This window comes from Arvicola amphibius, chromosome 1 (genome assembly GCF_903992535.2).
Source record: "Arvicola amphibius chromosome 1, mArvAmp1.2, whole genome shotgun sequence".
NCBI lineage: Eukaryota > Metazoa > Chordata > Mammalia > Rodentia > Cricetidae > Arvicola > Arvicola amphibius.
In genome coordinates, this window is record NC_052047.1 from 114,550,691 (window position 1) to 114,570,003 (window position 19,313).

Genomic DNA, 19,313 nt, shown 5'->3' on the forward strand with positions numbered 1-19,313 from the left:
TGCCTCTGACTCCGAATCCTGGGATTAAAGGTGTGGAGCACCCACTGCCAAGCTAAAACAAGCTTTCTTAAGCACTGAGTCATCTCTCCAGCCCCCAAATCCCCTCTTTTTAGGGCAGCCGTCAAGTGGGAACTCATTTTAACTCATCTAAGAACATTTAAGGAGCCCAACTCAAAATCTCAAAATATAGCCACATCTTTAGTCATTAGTAGTTTGGGTTTCAATTTTTTTTTTTTTAGTGGTGGGAGGAGGGAGGACCGTGACTATCATAGGTATCTGTTGGGTGTGCGTAGACGTCAGCTGTGAAAATAGTAGATGAAATTCCTGACTGTGGGTGGCGGGTTGGAGGGTTAGGGTTAGGGTTACTCTGTTACTGTCTCTGTGCTTGGTTCAGGAGCCTCTAAAATAAATCGACTTCACCATATTTCCCCTCAGATTAACACTGTGGTTGTCAGTACCTGTGGCCTGCCTTAGCCAAGGAGGGATCTTTTCCAGTGGAAGGGGCTTCCTGAGAGAATGCAGTGGGGACCAGGGCTTGGGTTTGTCATGAGGAGGTAGGGATCATCCCTTTTAGCTAGGGTTAGTTGCATTCCTGTCAGCTGGGCCCAGAAGGTGGTTGCTTTGACTGGTGAGGCTGGAATTGAATGTGGTAACCAGCCTTCATCCTGTAGAGTCCAGGGGAGCTGCAGTGAGGTAGGACCAAGGTTGAGACAGCCATCATGCTAGGCTTGAAGGAGTCACCTCCTTTGAGTGATTGGTTCTGGCTTGACTGTTGCATAGGATACAGGATGCCAAGGTGAGTTTGCATATCAGATAACAGCAGTGCTTTACTGCACATCCTTGATTGCATTTCAGAGAAGCAGTATTTAGAGCAAGTTTTCCTTTAAAAAGGAACAAATTGAGCTTGAAGCGTTACCCTGTATTTTATTTATTAATTCCCCAAATCTAGTATTTATAATAAAATAGTAATAATAATAATAATAATAGTAATAAAGGAGGCAAGGATGATGGGGAAATGGAACAAATCTATCTTTACTCAATAAAATTTTAAAAATTGGCAAAAATATTGGACTTTTTTAATTTGGGATATTAAAATTTTATTTTTTATGCAATATATTTTGATCATATTTTTATGTTGCCAACTTCTTCTAGATCCTTCATGTCCCTATTCACCAAACCCAAAAAACTATTAGGAGAAAAAAATTGGACCCCTATTCTGCATCCACCCTTGTGTAGCTCCCTGAACTCCAGCTGTCACATCTTTTCTGCTGAGAGCCTCCTCGAGGCCACGACTTGATGTCTTAGGCTGGGCCTCAGGTCCTGTTCTGGTTCTTTGTCTGCCCCTTTTAGGCTGCTGAGCCAGGACGGGTGCAGAGTTCTGGCAGAAACTCTTTCATCCTGCCTTGTCCTCTTTCAGTTGTATTTGAGCAACAAGACATGTAGAATGTCTTGGTCCCTCGCAGATGCTCCCAGCTGGTAGACAGGCAGGTGTATGTGAGCCATCAAATTCCTGAACCTGGGTTCAGAGCTGAGCAGTAACAATGTAGTTTCATGCCAGACTCTGCCCTTAGGTCAAGGCCTTTCCCCAGCAGTTCCGTGGCCCTGGCTTGTATGTTATGAATCAGCAAACTTTAAAAGCCAGACAGTAAATATTTTTGACAACACAGACCATATGGTCTGAGCTACATACCACCCAGTTGTGAGGAGTCAGCGTGCAAGTACCCAGAGACATTGTGTAAACCTGTGGCTGCGAAGATGTCCCAACAGAAACTCATTAGGGACACTGAAATGTGAATGCTAAGTAATATGCCCTTTGGATTCATTTTCAACCATTTAAAAATGGTAAGCTCATTCTCCTGCCACAGGCCATATGAAAACAGATGGTGGACCAGATTTGCCCTGTGAGCTTCAGTTTGCCAGCCTCTTCTGAGTCATCAGCTCAAGAACATGACGGATCAGGAGCCTGGCTGGCAGCCCCCACTTTTAGGCTGAGTGGTTTTTCCCCCTCAGGTCACAGCTTCTGCACCTTCCAGGTGACAGATTGGACCAGGATGTTAAGGACTGGGTTTAACTTTTCAACTGCCCATGGTTGCAGGTCTAAGCCCTCAGCTCATAGTAAGTTGTCCAAAGAAAGTGCACAGGGGAACTGTGAATCTTTAGAGAATGCACCATTCTTGCTCAAGTCCAGTCAGGGCCAGTGTTGTAATGAATGTAGTTTATAATGACCACAGACTACAATATCCCAAGTAATTTAGGGATAATAAATAAATAACCAGCAGAACTGAACACTGGGCATGATGTGTCCCTCCGGAGAAATGCCACCTAGTACACACAGCCTTGTGCATGCTCACCGTCGTGTTGACTTAAGTGGAAAGATCAGGTTAGCTTTGACTTCCTGTCACCAGAGGGGGACTAGCTGCACCTTTCATCCCAGGATGGAAGGCGAGACCTTTCATTCCTGAGAACCTTGACGGATGGAGGCTTTGTGCTTTATGGATAGAAGATGTGCTGGGTGCAGCGGACAATGGAATTACACCTCCACAGAAATCACCCCTGGACCGAGAATCAGGTTTGCACATGTGCCCTGTGGCATGCACTCTTGCTGAATACGGAGCCGGGCTTCTTATTAGGTTATGTCAGAGTAGTGCTCACCACAGTAATACACAATGCTCCTGCGGTAACTCAATAATGTCGGGGAGGGGGAGGTGCCGACTTGCTTATTTCTAAAGTGCTGGCAACAGTGGGCCCTTAGGGTTCTGGGTCTACCCCTCCCTGGAACCTTGCTTGCCCAGTTTGACTCTGCTAATGAGGGGACCTTCAGTTAGGAGGTATATCTTGGTGGCCGTTGGAACAGCATCCTGCCCCTACTGTCTGCTTCTGGCCTACCAATCCTCTGCTTGGGGGACAGTCACTAGATCTTGGTGTTTATGGATGTGCCCAGTGGGGTTTGTACCATACCTTTCCTGACCCATGAGGTGTTTTTTTTTTTTTCCTGTTTTGTTTTAATTTTTGGGAGGGGGGCGGGCATGGGACACTGTGTGTATGTGTCTGGGCAACTCACTCACTCACTCCTATCTTCTGGTGCTGCCCTTTGCACAAGCTCTTTGAACACCTTGTTTTATTCCCAACACTGTGCTAAGCATGGGACACGTGGAACCAACTAATATCTTGTGAGCCCAGGAATGGTTTCATCGGAAAAGAAGATGCTGGAAAAATGGTCACTTTCTTGTGCCCTTGTATTTTCAGGACCATAACTCTTTTGTGTTTAAATATTGAGTGGAGGAAGCACCAGCCTTCTCAGTAAGCCTCTGCCCCATCCCATGTGCAGTTTTGTGGGTGTGTGGATGGGTGGGGGGATGGGCATAGGAGTTTGGATGTTGGTTATGATCCTTAGACCTGTTCCTCTCACTGTATACATGAGAGACTATTGAAGGCAGGCTCACGTTGGGATGTTCTCATTCACTGACTCTGGACTAGGGCTAGTCCTCTGGTCTTTAGCCTGCTCTAACCACAGTCTGGACGCAAGGGCTCAGAGAACTGACCTTGAGGCCGTGTGTGTGTGTGTGTGTGTGTGTGTGTGTGTGTGTGTGTGTGAGAGAGAGAGAGAGAGAGAGAGAGAGAGAGAGAGAGAGAGAGAGAGAGAGAGAGAGAGAGAGAGATAGATCTTCCTCTTGTTGAGGAAGAGCCTATTTTCTGCAGAGGAGAGTGGCCTTGGAATTCAGAGCTGCAATGGACCCTGTGGACCAGGGCCTTAGAGCCAGGGCTCCAGGGCTCTCCGTGTATTGGCATCATCCCAGTCTCCTGCAGGCAGCCTTAGACAGACCTAACCCACTTTTCAGTCTCCCTTTCCTCTTCAAGCTTTTTGTTGGGAGCCCCGTGTTTGGAGAGATACAACTGAGGCTTTAGGGATAGGTGTTGTGTGTGCCACCCCTCCCTTGGTCAATTTGTTCTTCTTTGACTGTGAGCCAGGCAGTTGTCTCTACACCCTGTGGTTTTCATTTCACACCCAAAAAAACCCCCCATGACAACAACAACAACAACAAAAATCCTCCAACCACAATAAAGGAAATAAAACAAAAAGTCAGAGGAAAAAAGTTCCTCGTGGACTCTGTGCTTTTAAATAAGCCGTAGCCCTTGACCACGGAACCGGAGTGGGGATGGGGCCAGAGGTGTGTTTCTATACACTTGCTGTCCTATAGAGGCTCACTCTGCTCTGCCCTGCCCTCTGCTCTTCTCAGTAAACCTTAAGTAAGTGCTTTCCACATGGCTCCGTCGTCCTCAGGATGACTTTGAATGGTCTTACTCTGTCATCCCACAGACCGAATTTGTTAGTGGGCATTTAGATGTTTCCCCCGCAGTTTTGTGTTGTTATAAATAATACTTTGTATACGGCTTTGTCGTGATTGTAGATAAATTCCCGAAAGCAGGATTTGGGGGGGTTAAAAGACAAAGAATTTTTTTTGGTTCTCTATGAATATTGCTAAATTGTTTTCCAGAGGGAATGTCTGGAACCCTCTCCAGTGCTGCAAGTGAGGATGAAGGCCCAGGTTTAACTTCGTGGCCTGCTGTGGACAAAGGCTTGGCTCAGGGGTGCACCAATGCTCAGTTGGTGATTTTTGGATGGCTGAAAGGTTGCATATGGCTTTGTTTATTATTCTTCTTAAGCTTTTATTTCCTTTGCTTTTTATAGGCAGGTCCTAGCTAGCACAGGTCGAATTTTTGTGTGTCGAATTCTTTAGATTCTTGGATTTTATAGATAAAATACAAACCAGCTAAACGAACAACTGAACCCAGTTCTGTATAATAAATACTTTGGACATATTTTATGGTTGGATTAGCAGTTTGTGATCTTAACTTCCTTACGGGTCATGAGTTAATAGAGTGACATTTGGAGTGTTGAGGGTCTTTCCTCTTCTTAGACTTCTCTTTGTTCTTTTCCTTCAGCCCCCACCCCCATTTCCTGTCCCCCTCCTCCCCTTCTGTGCACTGTGTTTGTGTCTTTGGAGATAAAAACATAAAAGGATTAGTTTTTAGTCATGCGCCTTCAACTTTTAAAACACAGCTTTCCTAAATTATGTAGTGCGGAAGGAGAAGAAAATCCCAGCCTTGTAACCAATAGCATGTGACTGAAGTACGAAATCTTAGAAAGGTGTGTTGGAGGGTGTAATCTTAGCTGGTGTGCTAGGGAGTCCAACGCGTTTTTCAAGTTGGTCTTGACTCACCCTGTTCTTTCTGGAATGTTTGCCATGCTCAGTATGAGCATCTCGTTGATGACAAGCTCTCTCACTGGGCTGTGCATACCGGGCCCCAGAACTGGTTTGTTTATTTGCCTGGGGTAAATTGTGGAAACACCTCTCCGCCGCCTTGCAGCCAAGCAGCACCTAGCATCTGATGGCACCGGGTGACTGTTCCGCAGACTCACAGTGGGAATGCCAAGCCTCGGTCTGGTCTCACAATGATTTCCCCCTCGCCCAGCCCCTCCCCCAGCCTTTCCTCCCATAGTGATGGTTGCTCTACTTGGATGATGCTGGCCAGGCAGTTGCCTGGTGGGAGAATCTAAAGTTGGCAGTGTAGCTGGCTGTGTGGCGGCTCTGTTGCTATTTAATTTGTTAATGAAACAAGGAGCACATTTTCCCCTCCTGCACACCTCTTGGCTGTTTGCGATGATGCACAATTAATTTATTTGTGTTGTCTGTGGAGGCGGATGCCAGCTAATGCAGCGAGAGCTTTTATCTTTACGTTGGTAATGAAGAGGGGCCGGCTGCTGGCAGATTGACAAGGCTTCCTGATGACTCACTAGCCGACTGCAGATGCTTTCTTCTGAAATAATAAAATGTACGCACATGCAAGCCCGGTTCCTGTGTGAAACGGGCAGAGCTGGTTTGGAAAAGTTCACGCGGGAGAAAGAGGAAGAAAAAGGCGGGAAGCTCCCCCTGGGCAGCCCGGCCTGACTGACCTGACTAGGGCAGGGCTCCTCCTGCCTTTTCCGGGAAGGGGAACTCCCAGCCTCCCCTCCCTGCTCACTCCCTGGGTTTGGCTTCTTTGTGCTCCAGTAGGCAGCCACGCTCACACAGCCACCTCATGGGGACTGAGGCCTGCCTGGGAGACCCCAGCATTTGGGGTCCATCTGGTCTCAGCCTGGGGGTGTACACTGGGCTCTTCTGCCCTTCGTGTCTCCAGACCTGGGGCTTAGTGCTGGACTTTTTTAGTGTGAGTTACTCTTGACACTTGATTTAGGCGAGCTGTGTTTTATAAGTTGAAGGCACATGGAGACTGTTCCCCTGGCTTCCTAGCTGGGATAGTCTTGACAGGGAAACAGTTTTGTGAGTTGATTTGCTGTAGTCCTCATTCTCAGGATGAGGAAATGGAGGTGGGCGGAGGTTAAAATAACATGTCCATGATCACATGAGAAGATGTTAACCTGAAGTCCAGGGTCCAGACTTCACCTTAAGATGTTTCTAGGACAGTGTTTCACCAAGGGTGAATTGAAATGTTTAAAAATGGCTGACCATTGAAACTCAAAAATTAGGTGAAATGATGTGTATTTTATGGTATGTATGTCCATAATTCCATGGACTATCTGGAAACCGCAAGATACTTAAAAGGTCTACCTGCGGTTCAAGCACCTAGGTGTCTGAGGCAGGTAGATTGTCAAGTCTTGGAGATCAGCCTGGGTCTGGGGTACAGTGTGTGACACCCCCACCCATGTTCCACACCTTTAAAAAAAGGGGGAAAAACCCCCTGAAACGTGAATCAGAGAAATGCAGTATATAGTGTAGTCTGGGTCTGTCACTTGGCATTTATCTAACCCATGCACCCCCTAAATAACCAACTGAGCTGGGGGGCAAGGCATGGGCTGTGAATGGAACATACAAGCCTGCCTTCAAGGAACAGGCTACCCATGGAGAACACAGCGGAGCGGCGCAATCATGGCTGGGGGCAGGGGCAGTGATGAATGAAGTCAGGGTACCTGGGTGCTCCCAATAGGCTAGAGGGACAGTGAGGAAGAGGAACCTTGAACAAGTAGCACCTGTCAGGAAACCTAAGGGTTTTGCAAAAAGTAAAAGTTGAAGTTTTTAGATGAAAACTGTTTGTGCCTTACGATTCTCAAATTCATCTAAAGTTGGTTGTAAGTAGGCACAGCAAGAAACCACTGAACAAAGCCACTCCGTGGAGAGAAAAGCAGTTAAGAGCAAAGTTGCTGAGCTGCCTTGGATAGTGGAGGACAGCATCCAACAACAGACGCTCGTTGGATTTTATATGGATATATAATGGGGAGGTGACTTGGGAGCCAGGTAGTTAGTGTGGGCACTCTTTTTTGGTTTTTCGAGACAGTTTCTCTGTGGTTTTGGCGCCTATCCTGGAACTAGTTCTTGTAGACCAGACTGGTCTCGAACTCAGAGATCCGCCTGCCTCTGCCTCCCGAGTGCTGGGATTAAAGGTGTGCGCCACCACCGCCCGGCTTAGTGTGGGCACTCTTGTTCAGTCAGCCACTAAGGGCTTCTGAGAAATGTTTTAGGGTTCTGTTTCCTCATAGAACCTGTCCCAGTTAGACCTCAAGCTATCACCCTAAAATACTGCGACTAGCACTACCATTTTGGGGCCCGTTTTTTGACCTAACATTCCTGCCCTTTGTTGATAAGGGGTGAAGGTAGTTTGTCCAGCTGAGGGGGACATTGAGAAAGGGTTCTGGAATATTGGTTCTAATCAGGGGCTCGAGCTGGCTGGCAGTGGTAGGAGACCTGAGGAAATTCCTTCAGAAGCATCTGATTTACTGATCATTGGGTCAGCTGCTTGATTTCTTGAGAAAACAAACTGAATAGATAGGACAGTTGTTACTGTGAACATGACAGTGAGGGTTAGAGGGCTGAGGAGAGGCGTGAGCCTGGGGCCCAAAGGAGTCTTGTAGGTTTTTTTAATCCCCTCCTATATCTGGCTAGCCCTAATTTGAACACTCTGGGAAGCAAAGGTGTTTGGAGCTATTGTGGAGGTGGGGTGGGGTCGGGTGATGGTCTTCCATAGTAGTGGATGCAGACTACCTAGGGGACGGAAGTCAGATGGTTCTCGGAACAGCACCCTGAGACAGGACAATCTGTGACGTTAAGGATGGATTTCCATGCTTGTCACCTTACCTAAGTGGTGGGGAAGACAGAGAGAACCTCAAGCAGGAGGGGAAGAAAGAACCCGTATTAGATGTTCTCAGGAGTAGAAGGCAAGTGAGAGAATTTAGGCTTTCGTGTTCTGTTGAGTGACAGAAATATTTACCAGAGAATAGATCCAGATCCAGTTTGAGCTGTGACAGATGGATCCAAGTCTAGACTTCCTGAGGCTTAGCTTCCATTGTTGTAGTGAGGATGACCAGATGTAGACGGGTCCAGCCTGGGTGGAGTGCTGATGGGCAAGAGGCTCCTAGATAAACCCAGTCTCCTGGTAATGGTTTGTTTGGGTGCTAGGATCAGTAAAGAGAGGAAAGAGGATATGTGTTCCCAGCTAGTAGTCATGGACTGGGCTGGTTCCAGAGGACATACGTTTCTCGAAAGGATGGCCCTTTTTACCTTTAACAAGGAATGTGAAGGAGTTACTGTACCCCCAGAGGCCTAGAAACTGGGTTAGAGGTGAATGCTTGGCTGTTATCTGATTGTATGAATTGAGGAAGCACGAATCTGGTAAAGATACCATTTGAGATGGACCAGACCACTTCTGTGGTTTCAGTTGCAATGGGGAAAGCTACCCATCCTAGGAAAGTGTCTGCCGTAGTAAGATGTTGCTGTTTCTTGTTAGGAGGCATGTGTGTGAAATCTATCTGCCAGTCATCCCCAGGAAAGTTACCCTGAAACTGGTGTGGAATGAAGGATGGAGGGGGTTGTAAGGCTCACTGTGGGGAAGTTTGGGTGCAGGTGGAACATCCTGGATGATAGCCTTAAAAGGGCAGAAAGGCAAGGGTGGAAGGAGAGGGTTCAGGAAGTGGGAGAGATTGAGACCCAGTGTGAAAGGACTTTGCCCGAACCTCAGGGAAGTGCTTGTCTAGTAGCTAGCGTTGGGGTCCCGCAACAGCTCCCATGGCCTGGAGGACTCCCATGGCTTGGAGGGGACTTGTCTTGGGGACTCAGAGTAGGTAGGGGTTAAGTTTGGAGGGGCCAGGACGAGAATGGAGGACGATAGGAAGGGGTATTGGCTGACCATCTTGTCAGCAGAAGCATTTCCCAAAAGCTCTGTCATTGGTAGGAGCTTGGTGACCTCAACAATGAATAACCGCTGCCTGCTTGGGAAGATAAGACGCTTCCAGCAGCTGTAGGATTAGCAGACCATTGGTAATAGATGTACCCTTGGTGATGGGGAAGCTCCCCTCCTGCCAAACAGAAGCACGATAGTGTAGCATGTGCTGTTTGTATTCAGAATCTGTGCATATTTTGATGAGCTTGTCTTGTGGTAAAATGAGGGCCTTGTGAGTGCTAGGGGCTCTCTGTGCTTTCTGAGTAGAGCCTAGTGGTAAAGAACAGGTCCTGTAACCTGGACAGAGAGTCCAGCATAGTCCGCCTGGTGGGAGTGGAGACACTGAGAGACGAGCTTCCATCTATAGTCAGGGTGTGGCAGAGGGGGAGTAGAAAGTTTTGGGGTCCTGTGGGCAAGTGACTCTAGGCAGGAGTGGGTAAGGGTAGTAGCTTTAAGGAGGGGTGTAGCTGGGTTAAGAGGGGACAGGTGTCTTGAGAAATATTGGAGTTTTATTAAAAGGTGATGTGGAAGAGGTGGATGTTGGAGGGAGACAGAGCAGAGAGGCTTATGTGTGACAGCATTTGAGCCTGTGAGCGGGATAGAGGATAGAGACAGCGATCACAGGTGAGTTTAGAAGCTTCCTGGGCTAATTGGGAGGCTGCTGCTAGCACGCACAGGCAAAGTTGTCTCCAGTTGTGTGGAAAGATAAGAAACAGGCCAAATGTGAGCCCTTTTCATCTGTCCCAGGACCCCCAGGCCTTCCCCTGTCAGCATTGTAGTGATAAGGGGTTAATGAGGTCTGGAGAGCCAGAGCAGGATCTTGTAGGACAGCTTTTCGGGGACCAGAGAAGGCAGAGGTACAGGCATTTATAGTAGGGTCTAGGTTTTTGTTAGGAACTCCAGCCTGCGTGATAGAGGGGAAAAGTGAGAAGATCCAGGAGCTGATGTACCCTGTGAAATGAAGCACAGGATGGAATGATTCCATCCATAGTGGTGTGAGGAGAAAGGAACCCCAGACTTGTCTGCACAGAGAATGAGCTTGAGAGAGCCAAGGGGAAAGCAGATAAAACCCAGTCCTTGACCTGAGGGACAGAGAATTGCACCTTGGAAGAAGAGAGCCTGTATTCCTTGTTTCCTAAAAGTTGAGTTGAACGCTATATAGTGTGGTGGGAAGAGCGGGGACTATAGAGAGCTGATGGTATATAGTGTGGTGGGAAGAGCGGGGACTATAGAGAGCTGATGGTATACAGTGTGGTGGGAAGAACGGGGACTATAGAGTAGGACGTTATCTACATATTGAATCAAGCAACTGTGTGATAGGTTGAGAGAGGAGGGAGGGCTATTTTTGAAACCCCTGAGGGAGGATGATTCAAAAAGCTGAAGTGTTTTTTTGGTGTGTGGGTCCTCCTTGGTGAAGGCAGAGATGTGATGTGTGGCTGGGTATAGAGGAATAGTGAAAGGGATGGCTCTTGGGAGGCAGAGGCAGGCAGATCTCTGTGAGTTTGATGCCAGCCTGATCTACAAAGCAAGTTCCAGTTCTCTTTGTCCTGGAGCAAAGAGAAACCCTGTCTCGAAAAACAAATAAGAAACAAGCAGACAGCTAAGATCCAGGATCATAAAGTGAGATGAGAGAATCCGAGAAAGCAGAGTGTAGGGTTTGGGCACCACTGGGTGGCTAGGGAGGTTTGCTCTGTTAAGAATCCCAAGGTCCTGGACCAGGTTGTGGAAGCTGTCGGGTTTTTCTAGCAGGATAGGGGTCTTGAAGGGTGAGTGAGTGCACTTGGGAATACCTCTATATTCTGATAGGTTTGACTTTGTCTGTTTGTTTAAGGAGATGTATGTTACTGAGGGTGATAAGGGTAGAGAGTAGTGTTTGGAGTCATCTTAATAGGGGAACGATGGAAAGTCACTGAAGAAGAGGAAGTACCCCACAACTTGGGGACTGACAAGGGAACCTGGGAAGGGGATAGGTAGAGTGGGCCCCGAGTTTTAGTCAGTATGAAAAGACGCTCTTCAGTGCCTAGAAAGAGGAAGAAAAAGCCCCGAGAAAGTTGAGAAGAGAGTGGCTAGATCACGAGGGATGGGGATCCCAGACCAAGTGATAGACACTTAGGAGGGCACTGGAGACTTAGTAGCAAGAAAAGTTGAACAGGCAGTTTCAAGAGAAGTTCCTGGTTGGTGAGGTGACGCGGGGAGAGGAGAGGAGTCGTACGTGTGAGAGAGATGGACTCAGGGTCAGAGGCCAGCAGAGGCAAATGATCCTCACCACAGGAGGGCCGAGTCAGCAGGTTTGTTCTGTTAAGGGAGGTACCAGGTAGGTCTCCAAAGGAGGACCCAGGCGTTTCTCCCTGGGTGCAAGTAGGCACAGCAAGAAACCACTGTATAAAGTCATTTCACGGAGAGAAAAACAGTTTACTGCACTGTCTTGGATAGTGGAGAACAGTGTCCAGCTGCGAAAGTTTGAATTTTGGAAGGGTCCATGATGGGCAGGTGCTCAGAAGCTGAAACAGCCAGGGCTTGGTGTGGACGCTCTTTCAATACATAAGGTGCTGACAGTTATGATTAGGGACATTCAGTCAGCTGTTTAGACTTTTAGCAACCTTTTAGCCAAACCTGACCCAGTTAGGACCTGAGCTGCCACCCTGAAATATTGCCATTACCCCAATTTGTAACCCAACTTCAGTATCTCTGAAAAGGCCTGTGTGCATAGGAGCAGCTGATGTAAGGCTCTGAGAGAGCCAGGCATGCATGGAAGGTCTCCCTGAGTCTGTACCACACAGTGTGGGAGCCACCAGTGCTGGGTGCTGCAGCCAGTCTGCCCTGAGAGAGCCAGGCATGTGTGGGAAGGTCTCCCTGAGCCTGCACCACCACACAGTGTGGGAGCCACTGGTGCTGGGTGCTGCAGGCCTGGTAGGTGGCCAGTCTGCCCTGGGAGGTACCGGATGGTAAGAGTGGTCACAGCCTTTGAAGAGTTAGTACAGAGGGTTAAATGTAAAAACAACTTATTTAAAAATGTTGCTTATGCTCCTTCCCAGACATTACATTTTCAACATTGGCTAATAGAAGTTATTACAAATGAATTTTCTTCAGTTTTCTTTATACCTTAAGGTTTCTGTGGGTGGCAAAGATGGGTTGGGAGTGAATTGCGAGAGGACGTGGGGTCGATGGTTCTGGAGACGGATTTTAGGGTGAGTAGTTTAGAATCAGGATCGTGGTATAACTCATGGGGTCATTTTTATGCCGCAGCCTCCCTGCCCATCTCTAACATGGCCTTGTTAGCCAGTCACCATTATACAGCCCAATTGAAATAAAGCTAAAATATCTATGAAAAACATTTTAAAAAATACCTAAGCTGGACACGGTGGCACTCGTGAAGCTGAGGCAGGAGGATTGCTGTGCTGTTCTGTTTGTTTGTTTTCAGACAGGGTTTCCCTATGTAGCTCTGCCTGCCCTGGAACTGACCTCAAGCTCACAGAGATCCACCTACCTCTGCCTCCCTAGTGCAGTGGATTGCTGTGTTTTGAGGCCTCAACTACAGTGTCCTTGCATCCCACTGAGGATGGTTCTCTGTAGTAAGACGGTGTAAGATAAACACATTATATTTACCGTCTTGTGTGCTGCTCATGTTTTCAAGGTTAGACAAGAAGTGTGGTCAGTTGGAGAGTCAGTGTCTAATGTGTGGGATGCCCTATAATTGCAGACCGGGGGTGGATCTGAGGGGCTGAGGACAAGAAAATTCCTTCTGCGTTACACTTGGCTACTTGGTGGCAGGAATTCCCTCACCAGGCTGTCATAGTTTTTGTTCTTTGTTTAGTCTCAGTATCCAATTTTTTTTCTTTTAAGTTTTTAGTTTTGACTTCCTGAAACTTGTTAAATGCTTGATAAATGTCTTAACATTTGGCTGCTATTTCCTGGAGACCTGGAATGGGTGAGGACTCTGCTGGGCTAAAGGGGCGATGAGCTGGCCATATCCCCTGCACCCATGTTCTCTGCTGGTAACACAGGGACCGGGAAGAGGTGACCAGGAGTATTGTGTTGTGGGAGGTGTCACTCACATAAGTCCTGTGACTGACAAGGTGTCCTGATTGAAACCCAGAAGGAAGGGGCTGTGGTCTTGACCCGTTTGTAGCTGCTGGGAATCCTGTTTCTTGCTTTTTCCCCTTTGAACACTGAACCCCTGATCTTGCTTCCATGTCCACGGCAACATTCAGCACTAATGTTGCACCGTTGCTGCCTAGGGCCAGTATACCTGCTGTAGAGGTGGGGCAAACAGCCCTTCCTCAGGAAGAGTGACGTAGGCTAGCTGGAAGACTCTCAGAGGACCAGAGGACACAACCCGACAGCCAAGCAGGGGCATTGGGTAGCTGTGACCAGCATAGTCAGCAGGCAGGCAGACGGTCATTTGAGTGGCTAGCGTCTGATATTCATCCCTCCAGGCTAGTCTTATGATGGCAGTGGATAAATAAGCTTGCCTCCAGTGTGCTCCCAGCATATCTCTATCTGCAAAACATCTCGGCGGAGATGTTTGACTTGCAGGCTTGTGGTTGATAAAATAAATATATTTTTTTAAAATGTAAACCTCTTTGGGAGAGGTTTGAGTTTCTTCTGTCCCCAGGGGAAAAGGAGGCCCTTAGTTAACCTCTTTTCTTCCCCAGTGTAGAATTCTTGCCATGCTTTGTAAGAAGAAGCATCTTTGGAATGTGCCACCTGCAGAAATAGAAAGAGCTCTGCCCAAACTGTGGGGCCTGGCTATTGTTTGGGCGTGTCACAGCCTGACACCTGCAAGGCATTTGAGGGCCTGGAATCCACTGGTTCTTAGATTGTGTGCAGGTAGACAGCCTGATTCTAACTCTAAGGGAGTCTTCTCATTCAGGGGCATCTGGTTAGGATAGAGCTTGGTGCCTGGAGGAAGAACCTGTTAAGATGTAGGAGCTGGGTTGGGAAGAGCTGGCTGAAGGCGTGAGGCCCTGCTGCGAACTCTCCAGACAGCGGTGGAGTAGAGTTCTCCACCTTGTTTTAGTGTGTCTGAATCCAAGGGGCATTTGTTCAAATGTAGATTTGAACTCGCTCTAGGACAGGCTCTGGGAATCTGAATTTCTCAGAAGCTCCCAGGCCATCTCAACATTGCCTGTCCACTGGCTCCACTTGAAATGGCTTGATTCCTTTGGGGTTCAGCCAAGTTATTATATCTCGAGTGTCCAGTGTGCATTCAGGGTTGTGGAGAAAGGTGGAAGCCTGCATAGTGGAAAACCACAGTTCATCCTTGTGAACCAGAGGGAAATTATCCATTACACTACTCTCTAGTCAGAGGAAGACTAGAGGGCTGGATGGCTTTATCTATGTGGCCCTTGAGCGTTGTGGGGCCGCTAAGCCTGCTGACTGATGGTTGATCATCTGACATCTCTGTCAGTGCTTTCATGGTAAAGAACATGCCGAGTCTCTAGTCCTCAGCGCCTGTTGTCTTAGAGATGCCCAGAGTCAGGAGTGTGTCTTGATGAGTAACCGGGCTTTGGCTGATGCGACCTGTCAAATCCGTCTACTATGGACTGACGGTTCTGTACATTGAAGGCTCTGTGATGTCTCGCAGGAAGGCAGTCAGTTAACTTTTGTGTTATCTGAGGAAATTGAGTTCACCGTATTTGACCGTACATAGTGTGGTGGTCCCCACCCCATTTTATTAGTGTAGGTTTTTTTTTTTTTAGCCTAAAGTCCGTGAGTGGTTCATCTCAGTGAGTCAAATGGGACTCATTTGTCACTGGCAAAATATCAAGTAGGGGCTGGGAAGATGTCTTAGTTGATAAAGTATGAGGAGCTGTGTTGGGGCCAACCCAGGGCTTTGTTCGTGTGAGGCAAGTACTCTACTCTGTCAGCCAAGCCACACCTCAGATCTGATGAATGATGTGGCTGAAGTCAGTCAGAGGTTGAATCATCTCACTCACCCCTGAGTGGCAGTCGTGGTGTGGTGGCAGCTCCAGGCTCACTTCTGGGCCCTGCTCTGTGGCCCTTTGGTGTCACTGTTATAGGTTCCGCAGCTGTAAGAAGAGAGGTGCTTCCTTGTTTACTTCCCGGGGCTGTGCTGCTAACTTAAGTCACTGACCTTTTCAGTGCTTCCCGGTTCTGGGAAGGAGGGACAGGAGCTAAACGTTGAAGTTCTCTTTGTGTGGTCGTCTTTCTTTCTTAGGCAATACCTGAATCCAGGACTCCTGCTTTCTTATCCTCAAAAGTTGTCACTTAGCTGAAGGGAGACGTCTTTTGAGGGCTTCCATAGGGGTCTAACTCTGCCTGCCTGTTGGAGTTTTAGCCTATAAGCCTTGTCCAGTGGTCTTCAGGAAAATGCAGTGGCTTCGTCATTGGGTAGACCCTTGCTTTGTGTTCAGGGCAAGCATGCAAGTGTCTGAGGCAGATGCAGTTGGCCTTTCCTGGCTCTCTGCGCATGGTGGTGCCTGGCTCACTTCCCTCAGCCATGACCAGGCAAGTTTGCCGTTAGCTAAAGGTGCATGCCTACTGTTGACTTGGTTTACCCAACGGGTGCCTACATGGGAGTATATACCAGTGCACAAATACCTGAGTTTGGAGACAGGCTGTCACAGAAACATCCCAGAACCCAGATAATGGTTTCTTAAAAGAAGTTAGATCTAAAATTAGCTTAGTTTAGTCAGCTTAGATCTTTTGTGCTGATCAAGTATTATAAAGTCCTTTAGTAAAGGAAGTTAAACTACAGAGATTAGGAGAAAAGAACCCAGAGTAAATGTCGAGACTCAGGGGCAGGAACGGGGATGTTTGAGGTGTCTAAGGACTGTTGTTCCTTTCCTGTTTAGGGACGCGAAGGCTTCCATCTTCTAATTCATGGCATCTTTTCCACGCCCCATGCTTAGCCAGGGCTTCCCTGCCCCCTCTTCCTCCAGGCCCTTTCCCTGAACCTTTCAGAGCCCACACTAGGGAAGGAGTACGGCAGATGGAAAGGAAAAGTCAACTGACAAAAACTGCCCCTCCTCTCCCTCTTACTGTATTGTGGTGGTTCTGGGTCATTCATGGTCCCAGATCTGGGCAGAAGGTAGCACAGAGATGTTGTGGACCATTCCCAGGAGCAGGGATTGGAGTGGATGCCTTTGCCTTGGCTAGCATTCTGTGTGTCCCCTCACATCATAGCCCCCCAAGACCACACAGGACACCGAGGCTTTCAGGGGGCAAATGCAATGCCCTGGGGGGCCAGCTGCAAAGTGAGATCTTTAGGTCTGGGTCATGGTCCACACTGCACCTCTCTTCCTAGTCCTCTGCTTGACCTCCCTGCATCTGTGTGCTCTTCCTCTTCTCCCTCTCCCCTCTTTCCTTAACTTCCCTCTTGTGTTTTTCTTTTCTGGGGTTACAAGTGTGACCAAGGCAGATAGATAGCTGTGTGCCCTGTGCTGATGCACACGCACCCCCTTCCTGCCCCAGGCTCTCTGTCCTTTATACACGCTGCTGCCTCTCTCCATCACCGTGTTACCAAGGTGTCTTTATACTCTCTGCTGCTGTAGCTCTCGGGCACGTCACTCTTATTATCCACACGTCTGTTGTTATCCACAGCACGGAGCTTGACCCGAATCTGACTACATGCCTGCTTAAGGCCAGTTGTGATTTAGTCATCACACAAGGACAACCTATGTGTGAGTTTTAATTTTATAGACCTTATTGTTTAAAAAACTTGCCCCCTTCTCACACACACACACACACACACACACACACAAATCACAGACCAAATTAGCCAGGCCCAAAGTCTGTACATCTTAGTTGGAATAGTTATTCTGAAGCCTCAGATCTTCACAGTGGATTTTACACTTGCACTATCAATATGTTTATGCACTTATCCATGACCACAACCAGAAATCCCTGCAGAATTAGAACTAGAACAATTAGCTTATCCTTCTTTTGTAACTCATTTCCATTACCTGCATTCAGTCCTTCCTCATTCCCTAGTATTTAGCCTTTTTATTCTTCATGCTGTACTCTATTCACATACACATCTGTTTTCATTTGTACCTATATTATTGGTTAGATTTTGTGTATGAGTAAGAACATGATTTTTTTTTGAGATTGTGTGATCCCATTTAGTTATACATTCTAAGTCCATCCATTTTTCTGCTTATTTAAAAATTTCATTTTTCTTATAGCTGAATAGCTATAAACAAAATTTCTAATGTATACCAGATTTTTCATTATCCATTCATCTGTTGATGGACAGCTAGTTTGATTCTAATTCTTGGCGATAGCAGCAATAAACGTGGGGGTGTAAGTGTCTCCGCTGGAAGGTTTGGAGTTCTCTGGGTGGGTACCAAGGAGAGAAATAGCAGGGTCGTGCGGTAGTTCTGTTTTCAACTTTTCGAGAGCCTCCAAACTGATTTCCACAGTGCATTAACTGGTGCCCCCCCAACAATGACTAAGGGTTCCCCTCCTTCCATACCCTCTCCTACATTTGATGTCCTATTTCTTTTTTAGAGATGTGTTGGCACGTGTTTGTGCTCCTCTGAGCATCCTGAGCTTGAGTCTGGAGGGAGGCGGACTCAGGTTGACAGGGGCCCTGTTAGCGTCCATCTTAACTGTTTGGTTCATGGTTGGAGGGGAACAAAGGCCATATTTTGCTCAGTAGCAGATCCAAACATTTGTTTCTCTTACCCGAAACATAAACTAAAAGTAAGCTTGGAGATGTGGGCCCTGGAATAGTTTGGGTGGTCATGTAGAAAGTTATGTGGCAGGACATGGAAGATGAATTACTAAATGTGTGTCAGCCTTAAGGAATGGAAAGGACTTGAACCCAGGAAGAAAAGTCATTACCACCCAGTACCTTTAGTGCTTTGGCAGCTGTGACGAATGCTTTCTAATTTTAGTCCAAAGAATAGGTCCAATTTAAACCTCTGTTCTTGCAAAGAGGAAAATACGCTTGATTTCTAGAGAATTGGGAAGGTGACGTGTGTCACGTCCCCTGTACGGTCCCTGGCACTTGAGTCTTAGTCCCAGGCTATCAGATGATGGCTGGCGGCTGACTTCTGTGGATGGGGACAACCTGGAAATCACTTCACAAACAACTCCCTCTTTCTCTAACAGGAGGTGGAGGAGGCTGTGCATGCCTCCCCTGCAGCAGGATCCTTTTTTTTGTGGATTTCAGATGAGAGGCTCTTGTCTCTTTCCTGGGGCTCTTCCCTGGTATTGCTGGCCACTGTAAGAGGTCTTGTGTGTGAACTTTGAAGATCACTTCTACCCCATCCCTGACCTCTGGCCTCCTACAAGCCTTCCTGTGTGGATTTAGTATTGCTTAAAACTGACAGATTCAGGGCTGAGTCCAGGGCAGGACAACAGGAAAGCAGGACGCTGCCTTCACTGAGCTTAGTATTGCACTGCTTACTTTTATGTCACCCTGACACAAGCTAGAGTCATCTGAGAGGAGGGAACCTCAGTTGAGAAAATGCCTCCATAAATCTGGCTGTAAGGCTTTATTTTTTTATTTATTTTTTTATTTTTGGTTGTGAGCATAGCCTTTAATGGCTGAACTACCTCACTAACTAGCCCAAGACATTTTATTAATTAGTGATTGACGGGGGAAGGACCAACCCATTGTGCTGGTGATCCTGGTTTCTCTAAGAAAGCAGGTTGAGCAAGCCAGTAAATAGCACTCCTCCACGGCCCCTGCAGCAACTGCTGCCTTCAGGTTACAGCCCTGCTTGACTTCTTGTCCTGACTCCCGTCAGTGATGGACTATGATGTGGACGTGTAATCCAAATAAGCCTTTTCCTTGCCTGCACGCTTTTGGTGCTGGTGTTTGGTCATAGCAATAGAAACTCTAACTAGGATGGTGGTCTTTACAGGTAGGTACTTAGGTGCACTGGTCAAGGCTGTGGTGGCGATGGCATCTTGCAGCAGAACTGTCCAGATGGATTTGGGTGCCCAGGAAGTCTGTCATGGCAAGATGTTGGAGTTTACTTTTTTAACCCATGATAGACATTTGACGTGTTCTACTTTCTTTAAGGTCTCACGTTACCAATCTATCTTTGTAACTGTGGAATAATGTTTAAACCCAGAGTTACCCCCCTGCTTATTTTTAAGTGTGTAGTTAGTTGAGTGATGTC

At 47.4% G+C, this 19,313-nt stretch overlaps 1 protein-coding gene across 4 annotated transcripts in view; it reads left to right on the forward strand.

The window, feature by feature from the left end:
* Positions 1–19,313, forward strand: part of Tead1 (TEA domain transcription factor 1) — a 225,217-nt gene that overhangs the window by 37,237 nt on the left and 168,667 nt on the right. The gene's annotated exons all lie outside the window — the stretch shown is intronic.